The 18,135-nt window shown below is 41.6% G+C and overlaps 1 protein-coding gene, 1 non-coding gene and 1 pseudogene across 4 annotated transcripts in view; 2 read left to right on the top strand and 1 right to left on the bottom strand.

The window, feature by feature from the left end:
- LOC144004464 (solute carrier family 2, facilitated glucose transporter member 11 pseudogene) overlaps nt 1-18,135 on the bottom strand; it is a 236,426-nt pseudogene that overhangs the window by 11,594 nt on the left and 206,697 nt on the right. The window lies entirely within an intron of this gene.
- Nucleotides 1-18,135, top strand: part of LOC144004463 (uncharacterized) — a 245,740-nt gene that overhangs the window by 205,213 nt on the left and 22,392 nt on the right. The window lies entirely within an intron of this gene.
- Nucleotides 9,812-9,939, top strand: LOC144005633 (U6atac minor spliceosomal RNA). Its single transcript, XR_013279633.1, has one exon. It is a non-coding gene; the product is annotated as a U6atac minor spliceosomal RNA (small nuclear RNA).

The raw sequence follows: 18,135 nt of genomic DNA, 5'->3' as shown, positions 1-18,135 counted from the left end.
TCGGCGAACCACATGGCCTCATGTTTGTTTGAACAAGGCCCCCGATGCCCGAGTGTTCTCTCGCTGTGGTGGAGAAAAATAGAACGTAAATGGCTGTCAAAGCTCAGCTGTCACCAAGAGAGAAACTGCTCGAAAAAGAGGAGCTCGGAAGGGAAAACGCGAAACGGGGGAAGGAAAAAGGAAAAGCGGGGTTAAAATTGGAGGTTGGGGAAGATGTTAGAACTACTGAGGAAAAGGGAGCGGAGATGCTGAGGTGGGAGGAAATGAGGATGGACAGGAGTAGGCGGCCCTTTGCTGGAGTAGAGGAGGAGGACTGCGAATGTGTGTCAGGAGGACAAGTGAAGTCTGTCACTGCACAAGCACAGAGGACCATTCCTCTCTTTCCATGACTAATTGAAATCTTCCACTAGACTGATGGGGCCTTGCTGCTTTCTGACCACCCATCTCCATCTCTCTTTGAGTCTTACTTCGAAGGATACCAAACACTTGGAGAATTCATTATATTATCTTTGCCACAAGAACAAAAGTGTTTGGGCTTCTGATTGAGTTCCTCCCTTGAAACCAGGACCTTGGTCCCCTAAACAATCATCAGTCACATTGCCGTTGCATATTATTGTCACCTTGTGTGGTGGATGGGCCCAAAGGCGGAGAAACCAGGCAGGGAGAAAGGCAGCAAGAAGAATAACTTTATCGACTGAATAAAGGCCTGGATGGAACGTGAGAAGACTTGACATGATGACTGGACTGACTATTGGACAGACTGGGCAAGACGTGGACAGACTTGGCAGGACTGACTTGGCAGAACGTGGACAGACTTGGGATGACGTGGACAGACGTGGCAGGACAGACTTGGTTGACGTGGAGACACTTGAGTAGACGTGGACGAGAGAATACTTGAGAGAACACTTGACCAGACGTAGAGAAACTTGACCAGACATTGAGAAACTTGACCAGACGTAGAGAAACTACTAACACAGCTTAGCACCCTTAACTGGACAAGACAAGAGAAGACAGGACGATGCTACCTCGACGCATGAACAAACCGCACTGACTAAATACAATACTAACGAGACACTAACAAGGGGGACACTACACCCCTTATGGGATATATGCCACGGAAGAGGCGGGACTTCCGACTTCCGTGATTTTGCACTTGAGTTTGGTTCCGGTCCGGGTTGCGAACGCGCAACTGAAGGGCACAAAGTCGGAAGCACAAGTATTTTGACGCAGCCCACACGTCGCAAACCGAACCGGAACCAAAGCTGATGTGCAAAAACAGTCCCGCCTCTTCCGTGGCATATACCCCATACTGCTCACATGAAAACATGTGGACAGGAGATTTTCCTCTGCATGTTTCAGATCCCAGATGTTGCCTCAAAGAGTCTCTGGATCAGGGCCAGTCTACCTGATTATGTCATGGATGAAGAAACTGCCTGATAATTTGTAAATGTACCATACTGCTATGGGACAGTGCTGTGTAGGTGCAGAAATTCCCATTCAGAAATGGGAAGACAACAAAAGAGTGAGCAAAGTCTTCTCCCTCTTTAAAATGTCTTACTTGAAGGTTGGGCAGGCACCCCAGAGACCCAAACTATTTGCATACAAGCAATTAAAAAGGGGATCACCAAAACAATGACAAAGAAAAATGCTTTGCATAAATCAATCAAGGACTTTCTGTGTAATCCTTTTTTACTAACAAACAGCGAATAATGAACACAAAAGCAATAAACAAAACGCCCATAGTGCCTCGAGGAAGGAAATCAGGATCCAAGCAGCGGGAGGTTGCCAACTGAATAGAAGGCACGATGGTATCTCTTTCCACACAGAATTGGCCATAAACTTTAACAAGATGTTTCATGTGAGCGAGGGGCCACACGTGCGTGAGTATTTCAACCCCGCAGCACCTTGCTCCGTGCTCGCATGCGGCAAAAGGTCCGTGAACGGGTCAGGAGCTTGCCTATACAGAGACCGAGGGGTCTATGTAACCCACACTCCGCTGTCCACTGGGATACGGTTTGATCCTCAAACTACCCGCTTGACTGACAAAGCCACACATTAATATCTACCGCTTCACCCAAACATGTCAGGCGCACAATGAGCCATATCCACTGTATAACATATCCAGAAATCGTGAACGAATTGGGACTGCCTTCTGTAAATAAATGTGTTCGATACCGGGGAGCGGATCTGATTTCATCGAGCAGGGATTTGTTTGACGTTGAAACCCAAACATGGAAGATTTGAGGGAAGCGTGAAACATTAGTTGGTCAACCTGACACCGCTTGATCAAATTCATCAATTATATTACAGTATGTACTGTATTTTATCAATAAAATTCAATAGGAGATACTCAGGAACAGTCAGGAGAAACGCAAAGTCGCTAGGAGCTGCTAACAACCTGCTACCATCAATCAAACGCCACCCACTCTTCAAAAGTTTTATACCCTGCACTGTATAACAATCAGTGGTCAGCCTAGACATGACAGAGGATACATCACTGTGGTTTTTAACCATAGGCCTACAACACGTTTCCAACTTTTTTTTTTTTTTTGTATACCCTCAGTCACATACTTAACCCACAAGAAGCCGAGACCACACAGAGATTTATGTCATGCGTGTCAGCTTTAGGTGATGACATCATGTAACCAGTAGGCTTTCACTGTTAGTGATGATCTTGCGCTATTCTTAGATTCAGACTGTGCTTGCACATTGGATTGTTGTAATTGTTTGGCAGATGTTTACATGAAGTTTGTATGTGAAATGATAAACATGTTTTGGAAATGTGGTTTTAGTGTTCGTCAGAATAAGATTTCAGCCGAAACTGATGTGCGCATGCAGTTTGTTTAAAACTAGGCTCATAATCTTCATTATAGCATTTATTTCCATATACAAAAACGCATTAGGAACACTGAGATTTCTATTCTATCTATAGGAACTTCAAGTGGTAGGATATCAATAGGAAGTGACCCGGAAGTGACCCAAAATCAACAGGAAGTGATCTGATATTAACAGGAAGACACCCGCAAGTGCCGCCAAATGAACAGGAAGTACCCAATATCAACAGGAAGTGACCTGGAGTTGTTCTAAAGTAAACAGGTTGCTCCCTTGCTTGTTTCCTTTTTTGCTTCTGCTTTATTTTTATTATTCCGTTATTTTCCTCCTTCAACTACGACTATTTCTCGATGGATTCAAACCATTCATTCGAGTCATTCAATATCATTCTAAATAATTCCACATTTTTTCATTCAGCCTCACGGCCTTCACGCACAATTTCTCCAGAAATTGCATTCTCTAGTTTAATATTTGGGTCTATTTTTGTTTTATCTAAATTTCCCCCAAACTTCAGCACAATATGACATGTGAGGCAACACGTGAGAAGAGTACAATATGAAAACCTTTTGGATTCCAACACGGTAAATAAATGATCAACAATCAATCCCAAAAACTTTGCCTCAGTAACTCGTTCAAGTTCAATACCATTTAAATTCCATAACATTGCATAAACCTTACAGAAACACTGATCCATACATCCCACCCACAGTTGCATTTCTGCATGATTTGAAGCATCACCCTTTAAACCCCCTCTGACTACGATGAGTCAGCAACTTGTATGGTATGCATATGTGCGAGAGAGAGAGGAGATGGACGGAACGCTGCTATAGTGTGCGGCAGTGCGTGAGTTGTCGTTACGTGGTTTGCATGGCTCACTGCTCACATACTAAACTGAATCTGTCACTAAATAAATCTTTGGAGAACGAGCGAGGCAGACAGAGGTGAGTAAATAAGAATGGCCAAATAGGGTGCGTGGGAGATGAAGCGAGGGAGTACGTGCGTTGCGTGTTATGCCGGGGTGTATCATATTCTTGAATTATGTCGCAACAAGCAGGTGGAAGTCATTGGAGCCTACCTGACCAAGGCGGACTGCAGGATGTGAGCGCCTGTTACAGCGACATGTTGTTTTATTTTCCTTAGCTGCTCGCTGGAAAGAATTCCAGCGTCTACCTGCCTCGCCTCGCCTCGCGCGTAATGAGATGAAATTACCGTCAGACCTGGCCAGCCAGTTAGTGACCTGGCACCAAGCCGGTGAGACGCTCAGCCATTGCTCACGTCACACTCATCACTGTCTCTGTGTTTTCAATCAAAATAGAACCCAAAAAGCCCCAATGAAAGCCATAATGCACCTCTCTGCCATATACATATTCCTGGCCGGGCCTTGGGCACGGGCAAGGGAGTGGCGCAAGGGTGGAGATGCTGGCGAGGAAACGAGACGCCGTTTCAGCCGCCTCCCGGATTATTTTGGGTCATTATTAATTCCCATAAATGAGAAACGTCGAAATTAACCACACAGAGTGGAACCTGCGGGGAGTCAAAAGGTTGGATAGGTGTAAACGCTCACCATGGCTACGGCACACAAATTTACGTCTCCGCCGTGGTGACATTTAGTGGTAAACAGTCCCAAGATTAGTTGCAGTTTGTTTGCTTTCAGGTGACTAATGCCGTCACTTTGGAAGCAGGGCGCTGGGTAGCTTGCCTTGCGATGTGTCACCTGCTCCACACGAGGAGAGGGAAGGAAAATGGAAATGAGAACGGATGTAGGGAAGAGTGACACATGCTGTGGTATATGTAGAGTGAAAGAGAGAAACTTGCGACGTCATAGACATGTGGCCTCTTGTACTGTCATTCTTAAGCGAGAAAATATCAGTAGTTTACATTCACCCATTAGCAGTTGAACAATTGATGTGTGTCTGTGTTCACAAATAAAAACTAGCTATCTCAAATGACATACAAAATAAAAATCTTATTAAACACACTTTTTAAACATTTTCTAATTAAATACGGAAACGTTCAACCACATGTAACTTCATGTAACAAAACTCCGCTAGCTTAATGCTAATGCCTTAGACAGGCAAACAGAAATTAGCATGTACGTTACAGTAATTAAAAACTTTCAACCAACTGCTAGCTTAACACACACACGGAGCAACAACACGTACAAACAGCATACAACAATAAAGAATTCTTCACACTTTTTAAATATTTTATAATTAAATACGGAAACATTCAACCACATATAACATCTAACAAAACTACGCTAGCTTAATGCTAATGCCTTAGATAGGCAAGCAAAAATTAGCATATACGGTACAGCAATTAAAATCTTTCAACCAACTGCTAGCTTAACACAGAGCAGCAACATGAGAATACAATATATAGAAGAATAAATAATAATAATTTTATAATTACATAGAGAGACGTTCAACCACGTAACTTCATCGAACACAACACCGCGAGCTTAATGCTAATGTCATAGATAGGCAAACATAAAGTAGCATATATGTTACAGCAATTAAAATCTAACCAACTGCGAGCTAAACACACATGGCATACAAGAATAAAGAATTATCTCTCCTTTGTGTACAATTTTGGACTTTTGGACTAAAAATCCACAACTTCATGGGAATTGGGACGACTAACCGCCAAGGGAACACTATATAGAGTTTGTCGTGATTACAGATTCCACTCTTCAGGAAAGACTTCCTACAAGATGTTCGATGTTTCGATTCATTCCAGACGAAGAGTGGCATTGTAATACGTTGTCGTCAATGAGAACCAGAACAAGAAGAGGGCGGACATGTAGGAGGCGAGCAAAACATGAAGTCACGGCCCTCTTCACAGTGAGATCCCAGTTCTCTGCTCCAGGTTTGAAGAGAGGACAGCGACTCTCCGGCTCCACGGCTGACTACCGTACGGTGACTGTGTTGTTCCACATGTGGCGACGGGCCTTGGTTGCCCAGCCGCCACTGCCACCGCCGCTCAAGCTGCACTGACAGCGCATACAGGAAACGCAGTCACAGCCAAGAGAAGCAACCCAGAGGGTGATGACAAGCAAAATGACAGTTTCAAACGTAGCCTTTAGCTGCCGCGAAGAGATATTGCAATTTATTAGCAGGGTTCATTTTGGGATTAGGATGAAGTAACTCTTTCTGAACATGACATGTTACATAATGGAGTCAAATTCTTTACTTGGTACAACATATTCTAATTGTACGACGGCGTATTAGGGACACGTATACGCGCTATAAAATGAAAAGGCAGGATGGAGCCGGATTTCTAATCGTTACACACGGCAAGTATAGAGCGACAACACTTCCTGACCCCTTATCAGCTGACCAACACTAACCAATAAGCTAGCAGACTTTAGGTAAATGCAAGTGAATGACAAAGAACAGCAGATTCAACATCAATTTAGCGACTTGTACCCAAAGCTTCAAAGTGTGAATTCGAAATATGATATGGCTAATCTCTGTTAAAGCAACTACTATCTCCTCATTTGAAAACCTGACCAAAATGTAAATACGCTACATGTATTTCTAGCAACGTTTTTCTTCTCACAAATCTGCAAGTTTGTCGTAAATTTATGAGGTTTTTTTTCTTGCAAATTTGTCACTTTTTGTCACAAATTTGTGAGTTTATTTCTCGTAAATTTAAGGTTTATTTCTTGCAAATATTCCACTTTGTAATGTTGCAAAATGTATGCCTGTGCCAATCACACATTTGCCAGAGCAATTCATGTGATAAATCAATCAAAAAGGAAGTTTACTGCAAATTCCTTGTTATTTACTTTCATAGTTTGCACTCTTATTCTCAATCCGCATCTAATCGCTAGCAGGCATGTTTTTGTCATACCGGGACTAGGAACTACTTATTGCTTTCATGTCAAAGAATCATGGGAAATGTAGTCCTAATGCTGTTTTTAGTTTTCTGGTGGCATATTGCCAATGTTACAAAGTGGGACCGGTGAGAGGTAAACAACACAGCCAGCTTCCAATAGGTGCTGGGACCGAGCAAAAAAAGCTGGATAATGATGAGTGCGTTGTCTTGATTAGCGCTGTTGTACTGTCAATCCAGATAATATTTTGTAAAACCCCATTATATCACTTGCAGAGGTGGGTAATCCAGGTCCAGAAAGTGAAAACCCTGCCACAGTTTGGCTTTAGTCACAGGAGGTTCTACTAAGTACTTGTTTACCTGCTGGTTGATTAGATACACCTGTGGCTAAAGCCAAACTGTGGCAGAGTTTTCACTTTCTGGACCTGGATTAGCCACCTCTGATCACTTGTGACTAAAGCAGCCAATATTGAGCTGAAAGACCATTATTCATCGTTTTAAAACACGACAGGTGGAGTGAATAATAGTCATCCTCGCCTTTGGCATTACAAATGACCATCAATTAATGCTCGCCCGGAGCGCTAGCCGTAATAGTGGTTGTGATTTACCACTTCCACAAATGCACTCAGAAATTAAGTGGCTCTCAAAGTGGAGCTCCAGCTGAATTTAAGGTTCAAGTGTGTCTCGAGCGAGCAAAACGATGGTAGTTGGCTCCCAGAGACGCGCACACACATTGTGAGTCATCTGCTTCCCAGGGGCCAATGCCATTTCTCTTGGCCGACCACCAGGGAAGCCGAGCGAGTTTACGGCGAGAGACCCTAACAACACTCCCGTGAACCTGAAAAACAGCCGGCCAGCTCTCTGTTTCCTCTGCTCACGACGTGAGCGTGTGAGCCCGGGCCCCTCCAACGCCCCATTTAGGTGACTGATAGCCGGGCAGATTTTTTGAAAACAGCAACCAATTATCAGACGCAGTTACGTCCAACCTCCCCCCCACTGAATAATTACGACAAACGTCTGAGTATGCATGTTTGACAGTGTGTTCCACTCTTACTCAGGCTTAATTACTTGTAAGAATGGCAGGATGATGAAGAATGATTGTGATCCTTCATTCTGACTTGATTCATTACAAGGTGAAGTAATAAAGGTTGAGTTCAAATTTAAGAAAAGGGGTTTCAAATGGCGCTTCGACTTTGACGGAGCCATTTGACATGTGTTTTTTGGCTTTCTCGTGGCTCCGCGTAAACCAAAACAGCAGATGCTACACCGTACTGGAGGGAAAGTCTTGTTTCACTCTCAACCCACAATCATGAAACCCGTTTACAGGGTTTGTTTCCCTTGTAGTGGGGGTACATTCCACTCAGAGAAACTATGAAGTGGGTGTAAAGCTTTTATATTTCCACCAGTGTCTTTTTATCGTGGTTACAGACGCAACAATCATTCATTACCTTCAATAAAACCGTCTAGAACTAACTCGGTTTCTGTTGTGTTTCACTTTCCAGCCAATACAACTGAAAGCCAATTCCATCACAAGGAAAAATGGGACTTGATGGATTTGCATATCATATAAACAGATGTGGTATCACTGATCTCAGGGGTTAGCTGTTGGATGGTGGTTAATAATTCGCGGAGACAAAAGGGCACAGGGTTCGATGACGTCTCATGGGATCTCTACAACAATTTTCTGCAGTTCTGATGGGTGAGCCAATCCCAGGTGACTGGGCAAAAAGAAGGGTACAACCTGGACTGGTCATCAGTCAATCACAAGGCACATACAGCGGGGCTAAAAGGTATTAAAAAAAGCTACTGAAGTTCCCAAAGGTCTGCCCACATGACATCCTCTTCTGGATCATGTACTCTCTAGTAAACGTAAGACTGACGGTAGTGTTGTCATTCTCAAGATCGGTCTTGGTCTCGGAATCAAAGGCATTTTTACTTGGTCTTGTCTTGGACAGTTGGAATCTGGATTTTTGATCAAGACCAGTCGAGACCATGGCAGATCTACTGTGATCAGTGAGACACGCAGGAGGACACGTGCTGCGCTGCCTTCACGGTGTCACCTGGAGTGCCACGGCCCCCAAGATTTCAGATTTGTTTCATTCTACTGCTTCAAGAAACATACCAAAATTTGTCTTTTTGTTGTAAATGAAGAAAAAAAAAGATAAAGGTCATTTTGTTCTTTTTTTTTTTGGTGATTTTGTCTTTGACATTTACAGTCTAGGTCTTGTGTCGGTCACGACCTCCAAAAGTATTGGTCTTGTCCCGATAGAGAAAGCTTAGATAGATAACTAGCTTGATAGATGGCTAGCTAGCTCAATAGATATCTAGCTAGCTAGCTCAATAGATATCTAGCTAACTAGCCCGATAGATATCTAGCTAGCTAGCTCGATAGATAGATAGATAGATAGATATCTAGCTAGCACGATAGATAGATAGATATCTAGCTAGCTCGATAGATAGATAGATAGATATCTAGCTAGCTCGATAGATAGATAGATATCTAGCTAGCTCGATAGATAGATAGATATCTAGCGAGCTCGATAGATAGATATCTAGCTAGCTCGATAGATAGATAAGATAGCTAGCTCGATAGATAAGATAGATAGCTAGCTAGCTCGATAGCTAGCTAGCTAGCTCGCTCGATAGCTAGCTAGCTAGCTCGATAGATAGATATCTAGCTAGATAGCTAGTTCGATAGATATCTTGCTAGGTAGCGAGCAAGCTCGATAGATAGCTATCTAGCTATCTATCGAGCTAGCTAGCTAGCTCGATAGATAGATATCTAGCTAGCTCGATAGATATAGATATAGATAGATAGATAGATAGATAGATAGATAGAGCGATCGATCGATCGATCGAGATATGAGGAGAAATAGATAGGAGGAACTTCACTCATCTATTTCTGTCCACAAACACTGCATTGGGATATTGCATAACATGCTGCTCGAAATAAGCCGAGGTCTGAGGTTTTCATATAGGAGCGCAAACTCACTGTGTTATTGTTGCAAAATCGAAACTCTGCCCAAGGTCATGCTGATTATTTACACTGGATACCCTCCTGAACAAGCACCTGGAGTGCTTTTTATGTGAGGCACTTTAACTAATCTCCACAAGAGGGGGCAAAACCTCAAGTGGGAGTCACATCTTGTATGGAAGTGAGAAAGTTACCACTCCACTTGACAAGGATGGAAACGCCCCCTATAGAGCTGCAACACACACATGGTGAAGGTATTGCCACCTACTCGGGGCATTTCTAACCAAATGTTTTGTCAATTTGTTGTGGATGAAGAAATGATATACATATCTCATGTGTCCACTAGGGATCACATGCAAATGATTATATACGGGTTGGATGCATTTATCTCTCAAATTTCTCTCTGCCTTCTCCAGCAATAATTGCTGTGTGCTCCACGTAATTCTTTTTAATGACGCTCATTTCACTGTCAGGAGCCTAATGATGCCAATTAATTCATCGGGCCACCTAGTTAAAGAAGCTGTCATCCCAACCATGTCTTTATTAATGATGTATACAGTATTTGTTAGAGCAGAGAGAATATTGTATATTGTTTAAAATTAACGTTACAGGGGCATCGGTCGCTGTGTTGCACGAAGCTGCAGGATCCGTGTCTACTATTTTCGCTCAGAGTAATTTATTTCGACTTAATAGGGCTACTACATGTGAATGCAACAAGATTAAATGCAAACAAGCACTAATTGTCTGAGGGTCAGTTGTAAATTATTGTCTATATAATATGGCGGGATAAAAAGGAAGAGCATGATCTAACTCATCAATGGGACATCAATATGATTTTAATGAAGAACAAATGGTGACTGTGTAAAATATAACAGTAGTAGTTTTTTAAGATTTTTTTTTTTTTAGTAGTTTTTTACCCAATTGGGTTATTCAACTAACCCCCAAAAAATTGTGTCAAATGAACAACCCACAAAACAACCCAATAAAATGTGTTTCTTTGTGGGTTATTAATTTCAATTGACCAATAGACCCAACTGTTTGAGTTAACTCCAAAGTTGGGTCGGTCCATTCTTGAGGAAATTTGTGTTATTTTTGACTCAACTTATGTCCTTAAAAACTGGCACATTTAATGTTCAAAAGTTCACCTTAACAGGAATAAATAAATAAAGTGCACATACGTATGCTAAATGAGAAAATAACTTGGAATGAGGGTGAAACCAGGACATGTACATAATCAAGTTTTTCTTAACTTGAAGTGGCGTCACATATGTGTAAAATTAAATGAATCTAATTTAAAACAACAACTGAAACAGCATTACTTGAAACTTTTAATCAGCACAACACGTATGCACATACCTCAAACTTATTTTATAGAGTCAAAAATATAATATAGCGACACGAGAGCCTCAAACCATAAAACGCTGGTCAAATATGATGCATCATGTACTGACAAATGAGTCTGACTTTTTCTGCCCCCATAGTTTATTTTTAGCAATCAAGGAAGGTTTCTTTATAGTTTGAAAAAAAATACAATCCAAAAAAGCTAGCTGAATTAAAACGCTTCAATGCTTTCAACTGGATACAAGATTTATATGATGTCAATATAGTACCAGAGATGGCAGTTCATATTTTTTGAATGTGTTGTCAGGGTTACCGTCTCGGAATAAAGCAAAGCCGTGTGTGCATTGTTCTTGTTTGCACAGACCACAGCAATTTGTTTGACTCTGCCGCTATTGAGGCAAGACGTGCTTACAATCTCTGCATCTAAAAGAGCATATAGCTAAAATGTACATACAAACGTGCGTGTATGTGCGTGTCTCCTACTGTAAGCTTGCAGCACAGGTATAATTTTGCACGCTTTGATTTGTGAGCTGATTCCCCGAGACCTTGTTTGGGGCTGAATCATTTTTCTCTCCGATACGCCTCATTTGTTTGAGGCGGGGAGGAAAGCATGACAAAACTTTTTAGAGCTTTGATTTATTGACAAGAGCAGACCTTTTTTTTTTTTTTTTCACCCTGCCAAATGTCTGAGAGCCGTCACATACCGCGGAGGGTATTCATTTCGTTTCGTCGTCCTCTACATCCCTTGTTATTATTCCTGTCTCGCGGTGAGGCCCGAGAGAAAAGCCAGGGTGGCATCGACTCGCAACTTCAAGTGGTACACGAGCGTGATTGGCGCCTGGCACACGGCGCGGCGCGGCGCCCCCGGCCTGAGTCAGCGACCCGGCGAAGCATGGCAATAAAAGTTCCTTTCTTCCAACCCTCCTTTTTGTCTAGTTTCCGACTAAAAGCCACAGTAAGGTAGTTAATCAGCTTTAATTAGCATTAAACAATTAGCATTATAACAATTTTTGTGCTAATATAAGATCTGACTGGGCTTGTTCCCCAATTTATTAAACCACTTAATTCCTCAGGGAACATGCTTTTTTTTTAATTTTGATTTATTTTTACTGTCCTAGAATAAAGTTCAATTGCACATCCACTACATTGGGGGGAAGTGGCGCTCTCATTATTGGCGGGCCCCCCCAGGGGGGCGCGAGAATCCATCAAGGGGGGCGCTTTTGACCTTGGGGAACATGCTTTTTTTGGGGGTATTTTGGCAAAAAATTGAAAACTTTTAGCATTTAGGCTACAAGTGCGTTTCAACATATGTGGCAGTCAAAAATGTTGCCTTCTACTAATCTGGGTGAATCAACAGAATTTTGCATTCTTCCCATTGCACATGGGGGGACCAGTGAGTGAATACTGGAGCATCTGCAACTGCCACCTATAGGACTGGAATGGAACAGCCTGACCCCAATGTTTTTTTTCTTGGTCAAGTAAGTCGTGATTGTTTGTGCGTGTGGGGTATGCAGCTCTAGTTATTTCTTGAAGGAAGAAAGTACAAAATTAAGCTCTCGTGTCAGTCAAATATCATGAGAACAGTTTGATGGAAAAGTGACCCTGAGGTTTAGTGTGGCAGTGGCAAATTGGTAAATAAATGACAACATTTTGGCAGATAATATACGACTCCATACAAGCAAATATTAGAGGTGCAGATTACATCATGGCTCTGTCAATCACCCAGCAAATTGCTGTGTTTGCAGAGGCTGACATTGAAAAAAAGTTCATAACAGGGCTGGTGACATCACTTGAGTTTGGATGTGCCCCGCTGGTTTCAAATGGAAAAACAACTGGGACGTTGACCCGACTTGGTTTGCCCTCCATTTTGGCCCTAATAGAAACACGTAGACGTGATTTACATGTGCGTCAGAAGGCTGCACCTCGTCAGCAAAAAACACAAACAAGGCGGAATGAATTGGACTAACAGCACTCCCACTCTGTCACACGTACACAGGTACACATGCTCTGCAAAATAAATGCTGAGTTAGCTTTCCTTGCAATAATAAAGTTTTTGCCATGAATAATCTCAAAACGTTGGAAAGAAGTGGCTTAACAGCATCTTTTTTTTTTTTTTTTTAACTCTTTGACCGCCAAAAACGTTTAATGACGTATTCTAAAATCCTAATGAATGCTGCCAAAAACGTTAATTTACGTTCATTAAGTTTATTAAGTTTTTATCCTTAAGAACTTTCTTCCATAACAAATTAATTTCGTAAGCAGAGGTACCGCTGTACTTAAGTGCTTCAAAGTATTTTATAAGAATAAAACGCTCTGTCTGTAATTCATATCTTTACTGCTGTAACCATTTGGGAACCAAAAAAAGTAATATTATCCATGTATATATATTTTTTTTAATGAATCCTCCAATTAATCGTTTATCAGAAATGTATTCTGCTAAATAACAGAATCGGAATCCAACGCAAGGACTTTTAGAGGTAACATTTCATAACCGCCTTCCTCAGCAAATCAATGACAAAGTAATACCGGCATTGTAGCACTTTGCTTTCCACAAGAGTGGAAACGTCATCATGTTCACAAATGTCCCAGAGCACTAAATCACTCTCCGGATCAATTGCGAACCGTATTTATTTTGGACGCGACGGTGTCATGGCAGTGCTCGCTCTCACGGCCGATGCCCGATGTCAATCTCACTTGATCCATCCCTGGATGAGAGTCAGCAGTTTCCTGTAAAGCGCTGTTGTTTTACCACTACAGTAATCACCGCTGTCAAAGCTAAGTCGCCGAAACCCCAACTATTAACGTCTCCATTCGCGCTTCTTCCATTCGGCCCCGTCTCAGTTTTTCCCTCATTCGCGAGAATCACCGTTTCATGGCAACACTAAATCTCTCTTGTATGGGGCGGATATGTATTGTTTGGAAAGGGTCACAAATCTGGATCTGATCATGGAAAGTGTGTACAGAGATCCAATTAGATGGCTGAACTTTTTTGTCAGTTTCATATTCAGAACGTTAAAGTATATAGATTTGATTCAGAATACAGCTGCTTCAGATTAATTAATTTAAGAAAACCTGTGAGTTTTTTTGGCCCATATGTGGGAGGGTGCACGGCTCTCTGATGTGCGAATGGAAGCGTTTACATTTTATCGCCTGCTTACTTTTTGACGGCACGGTAATTTCGGTGGCCTAAGAAAATAACTGACCAATTGCAGATAATTGGTAGAGATGGCTGCCATGTCGGGTAAGGGGTTAAAGGTTGGCAGTGACAGGCTGTTTGCCAGCTGTGGATGGGTCACGAGAGATTACGCTTGAAGAATGGTCAAGCGAACGCAACCGCTCGGAGGGTTCGGGGAAAATAAACGGATATAATCATGCATATTCATGTATCAGCTACACATGAAAGTACAGATTTTTTTTTTTTTTTTTGTAAGCATAGAAGTACCATAAAAATGCATGAACTCAAGCAGGTCCTCGCTGAGCACTTAACACATTTATCATGTTCTGTCTCAGAAACCGTTTCTCCTTGTAACTTGGCAGAAACTCTGCGCACATTTGATATTTTTTCCCCTGTCTGATTTGACACACATTTACAGCAGATGGCTGTTATGTTCATATGCACAAAGTCCTTTAGTGTGTTCAAGCGGTGAAGGAAAGAATTAGCAATCGTACCTCAATGTTATTCCACTCTCAAACTTCATGTAGTTGTTGCCCTGACGCTTTGTTTTGAAGCACACTTAGTGGATGTGACTTAATATTAAATCCGAATAAATGTTTGTGTGATCTAATTCCGAAGGGGGCCATTTTGTAAATGTTTTTTTTTTTTTTTTTTTTTTAATTTACATTGTTTGATGGTTTTTCCTATTAAAAATAGAAATGACTCACAAAAAGCAGAGACAATGTTAGGTAAAATAAACTCATTACATTTTACATTACATTTTGGATATGTTATGATATTTGGATAAGTGTGTTATATTGACTCAAGCCTTGATTCAACATACTGTTATTGCAATCCAATTGGCAATGTTTACATGTGCAATACTCATGACACACTGATGTAAAACATTTATTTTCTTATGACCTTCAGCCAATTAGGTTGTAACTGCGTCCAGTTACAGTTTTTTAACACATTTTTGTATTTACACCAAAAATGTGTCTGGAAAGATTTTCCTTTTTAATTTAAAATGACTTTAACCTCCAGGATCCTTTGACCTACACTGGGCCAATGGAAAATCCCCCCCTAGTTTTTGTAAAGTTATAAATCCATCCATCTCGCCCAACCATTGTATCGGTCATAGTATTACTTAGCTAGTTAGCTAGAGTGAGGAACCATCCTAGGTTTGCTTAGCGCTAGCTAGCTAGGTTAGCTTAGCTCTAGCTAGCGCTAAGCAAACCTAGGATGGTTCCTCTCTCTAGCTAACTAGCTAACGATACCGCAGTATGACCTAGCTAGCTATCTAGGTTAGCTTAGCTCTAGCTAGCTAGCTAGTTGTTTTAACTATTTAGTGTGGCCCGATATAGACACTTTGACAATGACTAAGACTTGACTTTGACTTGTTATTAATTAGACTCGACTTGATTTAGATGTTGAACTTTGCTGTCTGCTGTAACCGTCTTCCCGCTATACAGACTTACCTCAGTCTTTCAACTTGCACCAAGCAAGATTCAGTTTATAGAGATTTACAAACCATAGAAACTTATGTAACATTAATTATGGGATTTCAATGTCATTAACAATTTTTAAGACACATTACTAGAGTCATTTTATCTGTCATGCTACTAGCTAGCTAATTAGCTAGAGAGAGGAACCATCCTAGGTTTGCTTAGCTCTAGACACATTACTAGAGTCAACAAGTTAGGTAAAGAACTGCTAATATACCATAACTTGCTACAATACAGCTCAACGGTTTCACACAAAAAAAAAATGTAATAGTCAGCAATGCATATGTCTGACAGTGAGTTTTAAAATGAGAGTATAAACATATTGGCGGGTCACTGGACTATGTTGACAACATTTTGAGGGATTCCCACAGTGGAATGGAAGCCCAAGCGCAACATAAAGTCACGTCGCGAAACTGTTAATTCTCTCCGATGTCATTGCGATGTCAGTCAACTCTGACCACCGAGCCTCAGAGCGCTTGTCCACGACGAACTGCAGAGCATAATCAGCGCTTTGATTTTCCTCTGGCGACACAACATAATCACAGACTGCCATACCGCAGCGTGGTTGCATCTTCATCGGCGGCTGCCTGCCCTGTGACAGCTAAATACCTCGTCCGTGTGTTCCCATTAGTCTCCTTCTGATTGGCTGGCTTAGTGCGGTTATACTGCTTAATTCCACATCATGTCTGGTTGGTCGGCCTGGCTCTTCTTGCGCTGTCTTGTCATGTAGCTGGCAGTGTGGCCATTGGAAACAACAAACAAACACACGAGTACAGTCTTAAAGGTCTTAAAATGAATTGTGCCAGTGTCATGTGCGAGGAAAGACAGAGTCGATGAAAAACATGACTCAAAGCAGTTTGAATAAGTACAGTTCTTCCCATGAAGTACCCCACAATTACGTTAACGCCACTTTTGATTGATTAACTTTCGTAGAGTGTCACTTTACTAAGACTCTTCACTCAGACCACCACCTAGATGCTTGTTTTTTATATCAAAAGAAAGATTAAAGTTTCTTCTTTCATCAGGAAAAAAAGTATGTTTCTATCTGTTTCTGTTTTGTAGTAATTAGCATTAGAAGAGAACTAAGTTTCATCAGTTTTCACAAATCTATTTAAAATTGTAAGTAATTGAGCTTTTTTTCTAGATGGCCTTGGTTGATCGCCTTTGCTCTGCTGCCACCTGCTGGCCGTTTGTGTAATAACTACCATTTCTGCAACTATTCTTTGCAGTTGAGAGGCTGCAACAAAGCCTTCTGTATGCTCTAGCATAAAAAAAAAAAAACCAAAGGAAAAAAACGTATTTACACGTTATTGGGAGCAAATGAGTCAACACATTAAGAAAATGCTAATTGAATATAAACCCAGTAGGGCTCTCAGGTCTGTATCAAATCCAGCTTCAAATCAAATCAAACTTTATTTATATAACACCTTTCATACATTCATATGCAATTCAAAGCGCTGAACAATTGAAACATCCATAATACAATAAAAAGCCCCCCCTCCCCATGATCGTACCCACAGACACACACACAAACCACAACACAGCGGGGCACAGAAGAACCCTGTGAGGAAAGGCACCCAGGAGGAGTTCATCCACACTGAGAGGCATGACGGCCAACCACCACAAGGAGGAATGCTGGTCCGTAAACTTAGGTCAAATAGTAGAGCCCACCTTTCAAAGCAAACATGGTGAAGCGGCATTCAGCTGTTATGCTGCACACAAATGAATATGTTTCCAACATAAGTAAAGTCAGCCCTAAGAAAAATGCTTTTACAGCCAGATTTAAAACTGTTTTTTTTCTGTTTCTTTTATTAAGATAAATTTCACAATACAGTCATTTAGTAATTTTAGGAAGTTACTTTTTATTTATTTCCTATGTTTTTAAATGTCTTTAAATTTTTCAAGATCGAGTGTTGTTTTGTGGTCTGTTAGCAGTAAGCTTAATTTAGCTCAACGGAAGGGATTTTTGTCATTGTACATAAGGTTTCGTCATTCAGCATCAGCATTTAATTCCCATTGATTAATATACACACTGCACTGGTGATTTTTGGTCAACATTCTGAGCATATTATGCCTGTCTAAACACATCAGCTTGTGGAACCTAATTCATGTGAAATCATAATATAGGCTCCTGTTGAATTGGAGCCATCCAAGCCAGACATGCATCCCTTTTGGCACTGGCCCATTTCCAATGCCGGCCAGCTCCCACCAGACATTTGGCCTCGAAGGCTCCAAACGCTTCCAGGTTCATGTCAAGAGTTAGAAAAGGAACAAAAACAACCTCACCCTCCGTCTTTCCATCCGAATGTAAATACGTGATTGTTGTGTATAGAAGAGGCGGGCCTACTACCCTTACTTGTTGGCCGTTGTGCCGTAGATGTACGATAGCGGCTTCGTCTCGCTGTTTTAGTCACGGCCTGACTCACCTTACTGACAGGGAAATCGTGAGGAGGCTGAACCAGCGCTACCGTCGGGTCAACCGGCAGCAGCAC

This window comes from Festucalex cinctus, chromosome 17 (genome assembly GCF_051991245.1).
Source record: "Festucalex cinctus isolate MCC-2025b chromosome 17, RoL_Fcin_1.0, whole genome shotgun sequence".
In the NCBI taxonomy this organism is placed as follows: domain Eukaryota; kingdom Metazoa; phylum Chordata; class Actinopteri; order Syngnathiformes; family Syngnathidae; genus Festucalex; species Festucalex cinctus.
Note: the sequence above shows the minus strand (reverse complement) of the source record. Positions and strands in the feature narration are given on the sequence as shown.